General features: G+C 44.2%; 1 protein-coding gene across 1 annotated transcript in view; it reads left to right on the plus strand.

The window, feature by feature from the left end:
• Positions 1-46: 46 nt before the first annotated feature.
• BMP2 (bone morphogenetic protein 2) overlaps positions 47-16,146 on the plus strand; it is a 266,059-nt gene continuing 249,959 nt past the window's right edge. Inside the window, exon 1 of the mRNA XM_039717154.1 lies at positions 47-734. The gene's annotated coding sequence lies outside the window, so the exon portion shown is untranslated. The remainder of the gene's footprint in view (positions 735-16,146) is intronic.

Consider the following 16,146-nt stretch of genomic DNA (forward strand, 5'->3'; position numbering starts at 1 on the left):
CTGTCACCTGAGGGCACACAGAGGCCTTTAATACCCCAGCCAGAGCCAGCTGGGACCAGTTTCAGGAATTCTACTTAAGCTCTGGCTGAGGAATATTTTATCCTTGAGGTCACGTGGAGTAACTCTGCTTTTGCTGCTCCTTAGCACTGGCTTGACTCAGTGGCTTTTTAGATCTTTGTAGGACAGTTTGGTGAGCTACCTGCTTATTATTATTTAAATAAAGGTACCTGTGAAAATGAGCAAATAACTTCATATGGACTATGGAGTAATATAAAATTCAGGTGTGAATTGGTTGGTGAACAACCAAGCCTGCTGCTCAGCCCAGAAACACGTTCTTGGGTTTTGTTCTCTAAACAAATAAAGCAAAATCACACACTCTTGATCAAATTGGAAAAAAAATGGTGCTTGGGAGATAATCAATAAAAGTGAAGATGATTGCCAGGCCAGTCAATAAACACTGACTTTTACCTCCAGGCTGGTGCCAATCCTGACCTCTTCCAAGTCTAAGCACGATTTCCCTTCCCGGTTGCCTGTGAACAACCAAGAGACTGTAGATTTGATGTCAGCCTAGCCCTACTGTGCCAGGAGGGCTGGGGCTCTTGTTCCATCTGAACTGCTCTGGGACTGCTGGAAAAATCTGTCACCTATCTGCCAGATCCCTTGGAGAGGAAAATGCACTTGCTGGATGAAGAAAACATGATCTGGAAAAAAGCCAGAAGACTAAAGAGGTTGGGGTAAGTTCTCTGTGAATCTAACATAAAGTGTTGCAAGGAAATAGGGGGTTTTTCAGTCATACTGATCATACCCTCAGCATCTGGGGCAGTGATGGTTTACATCTGAGGAGTTGCAAATTAGGGAATGTTTTGGAGGCAGCATTTTCGTTTTCAGTCATCTTTCAAGAGGCTGAGGAAACCAGATTTGGAGACCTGTAATAATCTCATCCTTTGAGAGGTGAGTGGGGAAAACTGTAACTGAGTAATAACTTTTCTCTTCCAGAGTTCCTGTGGAGAAGGACAGGAAATGAATCCTCCATTTGCAGCTTCTTAACAGTTTATATGCTAAAAGCCTCCTTTAGTCAGGAATGAGATTTACTGAATATAGGTAGTGTTAATTTATTCCCGGAGTTACTCAGCTAAGGCTGAATGTGATCTGTTTAGAGTTTGATTCCTTTTCCAAAGAGTCTACAAACACCTCTAGCTGAGAGTCTCTTGGTAGATAAATGTAAGGTTTTGGGAGCATGAGAAAGTAACATAACAAAGACAGAATAATAAATACTCAATTTTTGGTAAAATGTGTATTTCTCTTTCCAATATACTTTTAATAGCTTTTCTTAGGCCAGTGTGATAAATTATCACCAAATAACGATTTAATCATGTAAGACTGGCTCTATTGCTGTGTCAATGCTCTTGTTAGAAAATACAATGTCTGGAGAAAGTTTTCTCTTTTTTCATAGACCTCTTTATTTCTGTTATTATTTTTCCTTAACTAAAGGGAAAAAATGCTCAGTATTTAATTTTGGGTACTATTGGGCTCACCCCAGTTTGTGGATTCATCATTTTCCAAATTCCCATTCTTCTCCAACTTGCCTTACTCAGATTCTCTGCATTTTCCATGGAATAGCTGTAATGCTTCCTCCTCCTCCCAAAGCAGCATTTCCCACTGGGGGTTTGCCAGGCTGTGACAAAAGCAGATCCAGAGCAGAACCATGGGGGGATGGGGAACAGCAGCAACTTGGTGCAAGTGCTGCATTTCCCCCAAGTCTCTTTAGGCACTCATTAACTTCAGCTTTCCCAAGGAATTACCTGTGGGAGTGCCAAGAGTTTGAGGGCACTTGGTGAGTTCTCAGTGTAGGAAAAGTTCCATAAAGAAGTTTGTAAAATATTTAAATGCTCCTGCTAGTACCTGGCACTTGTAAATTTACTGAAGCCTTGAAGAATCTACTGTTGCTGAACTGAGTATCTGGGCTTAGATTGCAGGTGAGGACTAAAGCTGAGCAGACAATGTCAGTGTCATGTTCTCCTATAGCTGGTCACTGGAGATCTTTCTTTACATGCAGGCATCAAAACCAGAGAGGGGAGATGTAAAAGAGTGGTGCCCTCTCTCCCCATGAAAATCTTGTTATTTTGTGATGTGATTTCTGAAATCTGTGCTTGGCAGGCAGATGATTTTTGTTGTGCTAAATATAAGTATATTCCACTTGCTGTAGGCAAAGAAGTGAAGTGTGTATCTCTGTGTACCCCCATTACTGACAAATTAATCAATGCAAATCCTGGCATGAGCACCAGGCACTGCTGACATAGCTGGTGAGAAAAGCTGATCTGTACCACACAGGGTGTTTGTGTTGAAAATCTGCTCTCTGATAAATGTGGGAGGTGGCAATGCCTTATCTTTTGGTATCTCTTGGCTGTGCTGCTGGTTGGTGGCACCAACAGCCATGGTCTAAATATCTGAAGCTTTGGAAAAATTCAGTTCCTGTAAGAGAAAAATCGAAGCCATGTAAGTGGTACCTGGGTTAAGAGGAACAACAAAAACCCCTCAGTCTCTTGGGTTAGGAGTGTTGGAGCTGCTGTTGCAGAGCTGAACTGGGGTCTGAGGCTGATGCATTGGGGTGCCCCTTGGTACAGAGCAGACAGCACTGACCCATAATGAGTCGAGCTCACAAAGGGTGTCTGTCCCCCAGCCTCTGGGTGTTGGGCCTTCTGGGGGTTTTTACAGTCTGCTTTCTGTCTCTGGCTGACTCGAGCTTGAAAAGCACCACATAGTGAAACACTTCCCTGCCTGGTGCAGAGTGAGTCACTAACATTGCTACCAAAACCCCCTTCCTAGGGGGAACTGAGAAGGGTGAGAGGAAGGGATCAGAGCACACCCAGGAGGGAACTGCCCAAAAAGAACCCTGTCAGTGAGCATGTTCCCCAGACAGCTGACTGGTGACACAGACCTCTCTCATGCTGCTTTCAGCTGAAGCAATGAAGCTGTGCAAAGCTAGAGGTGAAAACAGAACTGTTTTTCATGACCAAGGATGAACTCATCCTACTATTCAGCCTTTTAACCTTCATTCCGTCTGGTGGTTGCAAAACAGAGTAAAAAAAAAAAGTGGTTTAGACTGTCTTTTAGGCTTTTAAAAAAGTGTGGCTTCGTTGTCAAACCTGTTATGTGGTGTAAGACTTTCAGAAATTCTTGGTGCTACCTTTTCTGTGCTCCTGTAAGTCAGGGCTACAGGGAGATGGTACCAAGTTAAGCTTGAAAATTTTCCTCTTAAATATGTATCTGTGTGGTTAATGAAAGGAAATACATTTTCCTTTTCTACCCTCGGAGCCCAAGCACCTGCTGTGGGGTTGTAAAATTTATGAGTTAAAAGTTGTTAATGCCTGACTGTGTACATAAAAGGTAAAGGCTACAAGAGACAGCATTACATCAAATAGTGGCCAGTGGGTTGAGTCTGCATTCCTGTTGTGGGGTGTTTCTTGTGGACTCTGTCATGTCTGATGGGAATGTCTTACAGTTGTATCTCAGCTGTGGGACCAAGTGAAGAAAGAGTCCCAAAGGCTAACACAGGATTTGGTACTATCCTCTCCAAAACAGGAATGAGAGAGGCTGGGTTCAAAATAATTGTCTGATTACGTGCTGTTATTGAAACTATTTTCTTTAGGATACCGGTTCTCAGTTGGAGTGACACTCTGAGATATTATCTGATGCTGGATTGAGGCTATTTGGATGGGAGCTTTTAAGATAAATAGACTCACCTTTGTTTGACCTCCTCAGTTAAAAATTGCTCATTTTAATAGTACCCTAAATCATTCTTCATCCTTTTCAGATGCTTTAAATATAACAGCTGTACTTACACGATCTAAACGAAACTGAAAGTTCTGTGTCTTTGCAGATGAACTAAAGATAGTCTTTTGCCCTGAGGAGCTGAAACTGAAATGGGGGCCAGGATGGAATGTAAAAGTGGCCTCACTCCATTCCCAGAAAAGCAGAATGGCTGGAGATTGCAGAGAGGCTCTGTTGTAGCTCAGCTGTTTCTGAGCCACAGGTGGCAGAGACAGAGCTGTACAGGTGTCCCCTGCTCCAGCCCCCAGCCAAGTGCTGCTCCCGCAGGGCACAGTGTGGGAATACAGCCCTGAGTGTGACCAGGACTCTGGGATCTGTGCTGGTTTCACTGAGCTGCTCCTGCCATCTCCTGACCTTTGGGCCACAGCCCTGGGGAGAGCGGAGCTGCTGCTGCCACAATTCTCCCTCTGCTACACCAGAGTGCCCTGGGGCTGGATTAAACGTGCTGGGGTGGGCTGGGTTTGAGGGAAGAGCTCTTCCCTGCTCCCTACAACTAACTCGGTGTGGAGGAGAAGGCAGCACTGTCTGAGTTGTGCAATGGATCAGCAAGCTTGGGATGCTGCTGTGAAAGGGGCTTGTGCAACTTTCCTGAATGAATAATGCCTGATGAAAGCAATGCAAATGCTGTGTTGCTAAACTTGGGTTTCCATCCAAATGTGCAAACATACTTTTTATTTTTTTTTAATGCTAGACCCAGCCTTTTAAATACAGAAGCTTTAAATAAGACTTCCCTGTGTCTATTCCTGCACCTAAATCAGCATTTTTCAGAGGCTGAGCAGCACCTGGAGTTCCCCTAAGGCATGTGACTTGTGAAAGCTGTAGTGTAATTAACACTCTGAAAAATCATGTTGCAGATTCATGTGCCTAAGGGTACGGTTTTTTCCCATTTTTTCTTTTGCTCTCCCCCACCCCTTCCAGTCTCTGGCTGGATTAAAACTCTTTCAGTTTTATTGTTACTCTTGTGTTAATTCCTGTCTCTTAGGGCTTCCTCTCCAAAAGCCAGGCTGGACTTTGAGAACAGTGAGGAAAACCTCACAATATGGATTCAGGTGTGTTCCAAACCCATCAACAAATATTTTATTGATTATTTAAAAACTAATCTAAGGAAGAGAAGAGTCTTGTCAGGGTGCAGATCCTTACAAATTGGTGATGTTTCCAATCCTTGAAGTACTGCTTTAAATATTTCTTCAAAAAGGAGCAGTCTCTGAAGATGCCTGACACAGCAGTTGTTATAACAGTGGTGTTATTTCACCTCTTCTTTTCTGGCCCTGACACAATGTTGTGTTTCTTGCCTGTGCTTGCTGAAGGACCAGTCATCATTTTACTTGCTGTGACAGAAGAAAACCCTGATTTCTTTGTTAGACCAAGCAAGAGTTGGATACTTGCATACTATCCTTTAACTGCTTTTCTTCAAAGCTGGGCTGTGTTTATTGTTGCTTTGCAGTTAGAGCTGAGCACTGATAAAAGAGAAACTCCCTAAAGGCAAACTTCTCCCTTGTCCTGACACACTATACACAAATCTCATGGGGTTCAGCTTTTTCCTCTGTACCTGTGGCTGAACCACATCCTGTCACTCACTCATGCAGGTCTGTCTGAGGACTAAGAAATCAAACATTGCAAGATGTGGTCACCTGAAATACCAAGGGAGCTCCGAGTGCCCCAGGTCAGGGGTGGAAATCATTGCCGTGGGGGGCTTTTCCAGAAGCCGAGCTGTGCCAGGCATCCAGAGGCACGGGCTGTGCTGCGGGTGGCACCAGACTGACCAGCAGAGCGCTGCCCTCACCTTCGCAGCTCTTACATCTCCTCGGCTGACGGGCACCTGGAGCTGCTGTTGCTGTGACATCTCCAGAGCAACGCAACAACAACAAATGATAATAACCAGGAAGGGCAGCGGGGGGGAACAGTTGAGCAAGAGCCGTGAGAAGCGCTGGTGTCCCGTGAGACAGTGGAGCTTTACCGATCCTGCCCGTGAGTGACCAGCAGGTGCCACTGCAGCCCCGGGAACAGCGGGCACCGCGGCACGGGGGACACCTGGTGGCCTTCTCGGTCCGCCAGCTGATGGGAGCTTGTGCTGTGCCTCTGATACTGCTGGGGTGTGAAGGGCACGCTTGGGGTACAGCCCCCTACAGACACATCTGCATCGTTAGCTCTGAGGGCAGGGGACACTCTTCCCATGTGCGAAGGGCACGCTTGGGGTACAGCCCCTTGCAGACACATCTGCATCGTTAGCTCTGAGGGCAGGGGACACTCTTCCCATGCAGGACTCTGAAATGGTTGTTCTTCCTGTCTGCCTTATGATAAACTGAGATCCATCCCGGTGTTTCTGCCCCTGCATGAAGGTGTGCAATTAATATTTCCTCTCAGGTTACTCTTTTGGGCCCAGCAAGCACTGGAGGTTTCTCTCACAACCAGTGTGCTTGGCATCATATTCAGGATTTCATCAACACTGGCTATTGCATGTTCACAAAATAGTGTGTGATCTGCTTTCTTTAGTATAAAGATGATATCTGGGAGAAAAAAATCTTCCATTGAAATATTACTTAATAAAAACCCGAGATAATGATATTTTTTATATACAAGTGTTTTTTTGTTGTTGTTGTTCATCAGGTGGTTTTTTTTTGTTTTTCCCAAGAAAAGCAAATAGCAGCAGCCATACAGTTTCTTCTGTAGTTCTACCTTTTAGATAGTTAAAAAAAAATTTAACCCCCTGACTGAAGTCTGTCCGGAGCATTATCTATTTAAAAGGTATTTCTTGTTACTCACATGACATCTATCCACATCAGAGAATTTGAAGTGCTGGGAGAAGATTCTGGGGTTAGAACTGGTGAAGCTGAGCTATACGGATATTTAGGAGAGTTTGAGGATGTGGTGGTGTCAGGTCTACCTTATTTGAGATTTAGTGTGGAATTTGTTAATGGCAAGAGCAGTTGGCTGGAGTATTAATCTCTCTTTGTGCTTTTACAAGCCTGCTGGTGCTATTCCTGCCAGTTTCCCTGACATGGAAGTCTCCCCCTTCCTGTCACGTCTCACCATCTCTATCAGGCAGGTGTGTGCAGGGTTTCTGTGGGAGGGAGCACCTGTAACCTCAAGGGGCACCCACCAGCGAGTTCTCCCTTCCTAAGAATTCCTCTTAACTCCTCTTGACGTGAGCCCTTGTTCCTAAGGGTAAAAGGATATATTCTGGATTGATGTCTTGAGAAGGCTGACCTAGAACAGAGGCTAGACATAGTTAAAGAATAAAGTAGGGATGTATTAAAAGGATCTCCTCCATGGATCAACCCTGGGCAGCACCAGAGCCCAGCCAGGGCTGCACCCAGGATAAACCCAAATGGTCCCAAAATGCACCCAGGATGAACCCAAATGGTCCCAAGGCATAGTTAAAGAATAAAGTAGGGATTAATTAAAAGGATCTCCTCCATGGATCAACCCTGGGCAGCACCAGAGCCCAGCCAGGGCTGCACCCAGGATGAACCCAAATGGTCCCAAAATGCACGAGCGCTGCCGGGGTCTCTCCCTGGGCTCAGCTCTGCTCCATGTGCACATTGCAGTTCAGTGTCCAGTTCCAGCTGCAGCCCCTGCAGTCCCATCCTGCTTGTTTTTCTCTCTGCAGCCCACGGGGTTTGTGCTCCTGGGCTGAGATTTGGATCATTTGTCCTTGGTGCCCAGCTGGAGCAGGAATTGTTTTGCCTCCCTGCTCTGTGCAGAGAGCTCACCAACCTTTAATATGAAGCTCAGACACACACAAAAGCAGCACAGAATCTGAAAAATATAAAAGCTAAACCTGAGGCATCAGGATCACTTTGGAAAAAGACGTCAACTTCTGGATATGAATGCTCCTGTTTAAGGTGTTCCTTTGTGCTTGGCCTGGTGTGACTCTTGCTGAACCTTCATGGATCAAACCATGAGTGCTGTTACCTCGGCTGACACTGCAAAGGTGGGATATTGTTTTGCCTAAAGAGTACTGCAGTTCAAGCAGTGCAGATCCCTCATGATTTGATACAGATAGCTGCTTATTCTTACAAATGACTTCTGTCTCGCTTCATTATTTTGTCACTTTGGCTTTTTATTTGAAATTTAAGCCCTTCAATGCAATCAAGTTCTATTGTCAGTCTTTACTGTGCAGCTGAAAGGAAGGGAGACATCCCTTGATGAAGTGGATGGTGACATTCAGGAGTGACTACATGAATAGAAGAAAGAAATAAAAATACAAAATGATCTGGAGAATTGGATCAAGAGTTGTGGTAGTCTTTCAAGGATTTGATTAAACTGGATTGGAGTCATGGTCTTCTTTTCTCCAAAAGAAAGCACATAAGTGCAGTTAATAAGGGAAGAGTAATGCAGTTTAAATGGAGCTTCTTTTTTCATAGATGGATCTTGAAAAATCCTTTGTCTCTGTATGTGGGTTCTTCTAAACTGATTACACTAATGTGGTTGTTTCTGTAATTTAATTATCTCTGTACTCAATGAGAACAAGTTAATTAAAAGTATCTTCTTTTGTTGGCCGAGATGTATTAGTTTTTCCTATGTGGAACTTCATGGCTTTTGTTTGCTCCTCGTGTCACAGGCTGGTTTTTTTCAGTGCAGCTGTGCTCTCTACTGCATAACTCAATATAGTTGGCTTTGTAGCCCCTCCTTTTTGTGGGCTGGACAAAATTACCTCCAGGGATTTGCAAATGTAGGTCAGTAGTGTAAAAACACAAGTCCCACTCCTATATTAAAGTTTGCTCCCGAGTGGGAAATCAGGTTAGCTTCAGCAGGTTGGATTGCAGGCACTTTGATGTTGGAAGGCTGAACGTGTGTGCAGGGAAATTGTTGGGCTTCCAAACCTGGTCCCGGTAGCCTGGGTTTGGAAATCGTGTTTTGTTTATAACCAGAAAAGTTTTTATTTTAGAAAGCTCTCGGGAGATGAGCTTAACCCTGGGCTAATGTCAGGACTGAGCAGGGCTGGGCATGGTTTGTGTTTGGGTTGGCGGCAGGCAGTGCTGCAGAGCTGAGTGACTCAGTAGCTGACACACTTCCTCCTGGGCATGAATGCCACAGCACGTTGGTAGGAGGTGCTGCATGCTCCATGAGTCATTAAACCCAAAGCACTGAATTTTTCCTGCTCATGAAACATCACTTGGTCAGAGCACGGCTTCTGCCTTCTGACTAACTGCTCCTCGTGTGCTCTTTGCTTTCCTGCTAGAGTGCTGCACATCCATGATGTTGGTTCAGAGTATCTGGTCCCCCTTAGTGTTGGGGAGATCCTTGCACTTCCACAGCTCTGAAGCCAGAAGGACAAATACAACCTCATCTAGTGCAGGTGTCCCTGCCCATGCAGGGAGCTGGAAATGGATCATGTTTAGAGTCCCTTCCAACCCAAACCATGCTGTGATTCTATGAGACAACCAGAAATATAAACTGGGCAATTGCTTTTGATTGTCAGCGCATGCAGGGCCAGGGATCTTGTGCAGTCTGGAAATTTTTTTAATCTCCTTCCTCAAATAAGTCCTTGGAGTGAAATCCACCAACCTGAAACACAAATACTTCATGTCCATTTCAGGAGGTGGGAGGAGCTTTCCCTTACCTGCAGCAGGATCCAGAGGAGCCTTGAGCTTCGCAGGTTCCCAAGGACCTCCTATACTGTGATAGCCACAGACGTGACTCCTTTACCAGGTAATGGTTCATCCATTACCTGGAGCGAGCTCCTCCTCGTGTCTCTGCCATCACAGGAGTGAAACATTTGCACTGTACCTGGCAGAGGAGCCACATGCCAAGGCCACTCTGACTTGATGATATTGGAGCAGCTCTGTGCTAGAAACTTTTTTATGGACAATGGCTCTAAACTTGACTAGAGGTGTAAATGGTAAGGTCACACCCTGGAGCAGAGAGCTCTCCTTTCTGACCCCTACAGAGCTTCAGGACTTCAGTGTTAGGAATTGCAGGTTCTGAACTGATGAAGATGAAAGAGGGAAAATGCAGAAAGGAAAAGTGGGCAGTTGTTCTCTCTGAGCCCTGGACAGCTTTTGAGATCTGCATCCACTGTAATTTTCCATCTTAAATGGGTTATTAGTGGCTTTTGGAGATGTCTTTTCTAGCAAGTTTCATGTGTTAATCATGAGGATTTGTAAACTAAAATTTTTAATCTTGTGCATTATACCCTGCCAGCTCTGACTTATGTTTGATCTGGAAATTTTTTGGAACTACCCAAGTATGAAGGAAATGTCTTTACTTTAGATGAGAGTAGAGGAGGTGCTGCATTTCTAGGTGAATATCCCACAATCTTTACAAATATCTTATTTGTAAAAATTGTATTTGGATAATATGTTTTTAAAGTTACTTTGACAAGAGCCACAGTTCTGTGTTTATTGGGATTTTGGCTCATTGGGTGGATAGTAGTTTAGTTTGGTATACAAGGGTCTCAGTTAGGTTTCCAGCACAGAGATAAATGGGAACTTCTATTTCAAATATATTTTTCCAAGGTTGATTTCAGAAGCAAATCTTAGAAGGAAGTGCCTACATAGAAAATGTAAATCATAAAGCTGTAATTATATTAACCCTCCCCTGGAATTTCTCTGGAAATTAAGGTAGCTGTCATCCCAGTATTTGGAATCTTCTGGTCTATTGTCATTCATAGCCTGTTTTGAGATGTTATTCAGTAGCCATCCAGTACATACCTGCTTTATCAGATTTTTTAAAGGCTCTGTTATATTTCTTGGAGGGGAGCAGTGAATAAGTCTTTGACAGCAACAGAAGTATTGTCTTAACCCACTCACTACCTCAATACCTGGAAAACTCAAAGTCTCCGATTCAGGGTTGCTTTTAAGTGGATACCTGCAATAATATTTACAGCTCACACGCTGATTCCATGCTGTGCTTGTTCTGCCCTCCCTTCAAGGACCTGATCCAAAACCAATTTTGAAATGAGCAGAAAGTCTTCTATTGATGTTGTGCTTGAGAGCAGATCCTGAAGAAACTGCAGAGGAAGCGATAACATGGTGGTGGGTCATGTGTCTTGTGTCTGCAGTGCTGGGGAGCTGATGTCATGTTTATTAGAAGGCAAGATCAGAGTTCACAGGCTCAGGAAATGTCTGCAGAGTTTAGGAATGGTTTGTAACTTCTATCCCAATGACAGGTTTATTTGGCACTTTTTGATAAGTGGCCTGTTTGAAATTTCCTCTCCAAGTAAGCAATTTGTAATTCCCACTTGAAAGGGCTACTGTGGGGGATGGTGATGGGGCCATATTTGAAAACCACTTATGGTTACTAACATCCTGGCATCTGTCATCCAGGAGTCCTGTGCCTTTATTGTTTTGATCTGTCCAAAATGACTTCTTTATATAGAAACTGGAAAGCTCTCTTTGTGTCCTGAGTGCCGATAAAAATATTTATGGTCCCTTCAAACATATAAATAGAATTGGAGACTAAGCTAAAGGATCATTAGAAATAGTTCCACTGTTTTCCCATCATGAAATTTGCTCACTTCTTTGGGTCACCTTGTCTCATTCAACCTTACAGTGCATTTTTCTCCATCCTTTGTCAAAATACCATCATTGTGACACTCAAATTCTGCCAGTTCTGAGCCATTGCACTGATTCCCAATCCTCATTTCCCAATCCCAGCCCCTGCTTCCATAAGCAGCAATGCAGATTTTTTGCAGGTGTTGCAGGTTTCTGCCACTGACGGCTTCTACTGACTCCCAAAGAAAGCTGGAAGGACTCTCCTTGTACTGGTGATGTAGCTGCAGTTCTTAAAGGATGTTAACTACTGGAAACACTTAAATAATTGGGATTGTTCAGCCTGGAGAAGAGGAGCTTCAGGGTGACCTAACAGTGGCCTTCCAATACCTGAAGGGAGCCAACAAGAAACATGGAGAGAGACCATTTACAAGGACATTTAGTGACAGGACAAGTGGGAATGGCTTCAAACAGAATAGGTTTAGGTTGGATATTATTATAAGGTTCTTGTCTGTGAGAGTGGTGAGGTTTGGATTGGTTGGATTCTCCATCCCTGGAAGTGTTCAAGGCCAGGCAGCAAACATAAACTTGGTTTTCAACTACTGATTTTTATTTTAAGAATTAGAACAGGTATTCAGGGAATGTCGCTGAAACAGAAGCTCTTCAGAATCAGGAGTTAAGGACATGGAGGAACCCGGCTCCACTGTGTTTAAAGAGGATTAGCAGGAGTTCTGTTGTTACTAGAGTTCCTGAGATGCCCAAGTTTCCTGGAACAGGAATACTCTGAAAATCTACTCTTTAGTACATGGGCAACACTTGGAAATAAATCCCAGACTACCATGTTATTTGTGTGCTCTTGAAATTGTCTCAGCTCCTTTTTTAGGGTAAGGTCTAGTTGGGAAAATGATGCCTTCCCTGTTCTGATGCCTTCAAAATCCAAATAGATGGAAAAGACCAGATTTGTATGGGGACACCCTGAGGAAAAGCAGTAAGGTTGGAAGGACAATCTGAATCCCTTTTCCAAGCTGCTGCACTGTTTGCTTGGGTTTGGAGTCACATAAGCCAGTCTTGACTAACATTCAAATTTATTTCTTGTTGCCAGAGGTTTTTGCATCAAATATCCCCTGACCTCTGTCCTTATTGGAGGCAAACAAGACAAGACCGTCCAAAAGCCATCTTGTCTCAGTCTTGATTTTGCTCTTTCTTGGCTTCCTGTGCAGACTGTTCAATGCCTGCTGGTGATGATGTCCCAGGAAGGTGCTGCAGCTCAGCGTTACAAGCTGAGGCTGGTTCCTGCCAGCAGAGGACATTGTTGTTCAATAAATTTCTCCAAGAGCCTCTTTTGGGATTTGCTGCAGCTCTTTACCCTGGTGTTTTAAAGGATTTTGATATACTTGGACAATTTATTACACTTGCAAAGCTTATTTTGGTTGAGGCCTGAAAGCTTTGGAGACTTTAGAATACAAATTGCAACTTTACTATCACCCAGGTCCTGGAAGGAGAGACCTTTTTGTCATGCCAGTTTTTAGCTAGGAATGCACTGCTCATGGAAGCACTGCTGACTGGCACCAGCACTGCAGACATTGTGTGTTTTGGATAAATGATCAGCAGGAGGAATTGAAATCTAGGAATACATCGTGGATCTGTTATTAGTGAAAGTTTTACCTGCACGTGAAGTATAAGAAAGCATCAGGCAGAATCTGAAGTTAAGGAGGCTGATGCTGCTGCAGAGGGTTTAGTGGGAAAAATTGGGTTTGTTCAGCCATTTCTTGATATCAGCTGCAGAGATGGGAGCTGGGGAATTGTTAATATCACCTTGTTAATATAAAGGTCCAACAAGAGAAATGGGAGCTCCCACAGAGCAGGGCAGCCTTAAGCCATGTGCAGAAGAGAGAAGGGGCTCCGAGGTGCTGCTGAACCTGGAAAGGAGTCCTTGCTTGTGTGCCATGGCTGTTCTCAGAGCTGGGAGCTTACATCTGCTCAGGTGTCTTCTCTAGTCCCAAAATTTAGAGGACTCTTGATGGGCCCAAATATCTTGTGTGCCAAAACCAACCAACCCAACCCTAAACATCCTCCCGTCTCCCACACTTCGATGGTAAAAATAGAGATTTAACAATTTTTTATTTCATCTGAAATTTCACCTAGTTTTGCAACATAATTTGCAGAATAAAAATAATGTGGAAGCCAATATTTGCTGCTTTATAAATGTTTCCAATCTTCACTGTAGCAGAAAATCCTTTCGTTCACTGTTAAGTTTTAAAATGAAGGCGGGAGGGAAGGTTTCAAACTGACTTTAGCTGAAATATTTTCTGGCTTCAGAAAGAACAGGGAGGATTCACCTCTTTGGTAGCAAGCCAGTGAACACCCTTTTTGTCCTGCTTCTCCTTCAGTGCTTCTGATGCCTGCCACCAGCCATGGCTCTGTTTCTGATGAGCACTTGAATGAAAATGCTCTGGTGCTACTGCCAGCTCCTCACTGTGGTGTGCTATCCCAGGCATGCAAACAGAGCAATGCTGTTTCCTTCCCTCCTGTGTTAGGGAAGACATTCTGCCTCAGCTCTGTTTAAAAGGCAGGACAGGGATGTGTTTGACAGGCCTTGCTCTATCAGCTTCAGTTGCACCATATTTATATTAGCTGAGGATGTGGCTTTGGGTTCTGATTGCAGTTGTTGGTTGAGTCAGGAAACCCAAGTTTCTCCACTGTGATGGCTTTTTTTTTTCGTTTGTTTACATGGAATCTGAGTGTTGGAGATGGGTCTTTAAACAGAAAAAATATGATGGTTAAAAAGAAAAAATGTGAATCTCCTTTCACAGGTGAAAAGAAAATCACAGGCTTCCAAGGAAAGATGTGGCAAGCTTCATCTTTGCAGCTTCCTTTTCTCACTTTCTACTGCAGAAGTCCAAGAGGGCTGCAAAACCTCAGGTTCCACAAAATGTGACTGTCTCTAATTATACGGTTAAAGGATTAATATTGCACACAGTAATAGGAAGGGTGAGGAGGAAGTACTACCTCCTTTTCAATAAAAATAGCAAACTCCAAATTTATAGTAGGAAACACAAAAGTCCCAAGAGTCTCAGCCTCCCCTGAAGTAATTTCTTCCACTTCTGGGTAGTGAGCTTCCTATTTATTCAGCAACACTGCACCATCTGTGGCACAGAGAAAGCCAGGCTCATACGTGTGGCCTCCTCCACTGCTTTTTTAGCTTTGATTTAACACTTGCACAGACCTGGTGGTGGCTAAGAGAGAAAAAGGCACTCAGGACTACTGGCACCAAAGATTTGGGAGCTGTCCTGCTGGCTTTGGGGAGGGAGCCACTGGCTTTGGGACCTCACTGGGCCAGGCAGCAGGGCTGCTCTGGCACCTCTGTCTTGGGCAGAGCCCTGGTTACAGTCAGTAGGTCTCAGCTGATAGGGATGGGATTTGAGAGTTTGAATTGATGTTATAGGTCAGTGATTGAGAAGAATTAAAACCCCCAAGGTTTATTTGCTTGATGAATTTTATCATGTCACAGAGACTGAGTCAGTGCATGGTGAAGAGGGGAGAATGCAAGAATGCAAGTTTTTGAAATCTCAGTGCCCTTGAGTTTTCCTGGCTGAGTTGTTTAATGAGTGGCCAGAGCCACAGAAGGGCTCTTGCTTCCAGCCCCAACTGGAAGTGGCAAGTTACAGATGAGACCTTTCTTTGAGATGGAATTGGTGTGTTCTCCCTGTTCACTGGGAAAGGATAGGAGACACATTGGTGCCTGGTTGTGCTTAAGGGACTGGCTTATACATGACTGATGGGCACTTAGGCCCTTGACTGAGCACATGCCAACCACATCAGCTTTGGAAGCATAAAATTAGCTGGAATGGGGATGGAAGAGGAGGCAGGAAAAGTATTTGTCCCTTCCATGTTCCTAAAGTTTTATCCCAGGGTTCTGACCCCTCATTTAAACATTCATTTTCTTAATAATTTTATGTAGCTTTGTCTTGCAGGTCTGCCCAGAGACTCACACATCTGGCCCCTCTGTCCTGCCCTCCATCTCCCTACAGTGTGTACATTTTAAGCATCTCAGCTTTCCTCTGAATTCCCCAGCTGCCCCTGCTCCCCACATCCACATCTGGCATTTGTTAGTGGCAATTTATGGCATCACAGCTCTGCAGCCATCCACAAATGCAGACCTGTGCTATGGCTTTGTCCTGTTGTGTGACTTGCCTTGTAGGATGCCTCCCTCAAGATCTGAGGTGGTGGATCCTGATGCAGAAAGAACAAAGTCTCCTTCTTGTCCTTAGCCTGATTTTTATTTGTGGAATGAGATAAACCAGCCAAATGGAAGTTTGAGAATAACATTCTCAATGCTTTTGAATTCTTTCTATAAATTAACTTTAATAAGAGAGAATTTTTGAAGTTGTGTCCTAAAAATAGCAAAAGGAAAAACTTTGGGTGGGCTTTAATTGAAGTGATTTGCCCTCAGAAGGGAAGGACAATTAGTAGCACCATCAGCTCAGTGAAGGCCATGGACCAGCACTGTTGAGAATTGAGCTGGGTTTTGTTTCCAGTTCATCCAATGCTTCTAAACCCAAGTTTAACTTTAATCCTGTTAGTGATGCTGTGTGATGGTCATGTAGAAGTTAAGAAGTTGTTCAGATGATGGCCCAGCCCTGCGTTAAGCACAGGTGACATTTCCTGCTCTTGTGTGACCACGGTGCATTGGAGCACTCAGTGCTGGGGTTAAGTGCTCATGCAGACAAGTAACTCTGCATGTTCTGCAGAGGTAAGACAGACCAAGGTGCCTTTGTGCAAATCCAAGCATCTTCAGATGAAGATCAGCCCCTTCATGTGACCTGCTTTGGGAAGTGACTCAGAGTAGCTTCATTTCTAGTATGGCTAAATTCCAGTC

Source organism: Passer montanus, unplaced genomic scaffold (assembly GCF_014805655.1).
Source record: "Passer montanus isolate IOZ18808 unplaced genomic scaffold, ASM1480565v1 scaffold37, whole genome shotgun sequence".
Classification (NCBI taxonomy): Eukaryota; Metazoa; Chordata; class Aves; order Passeriformes; family Passeridae; genus Passer; species Passer montanus.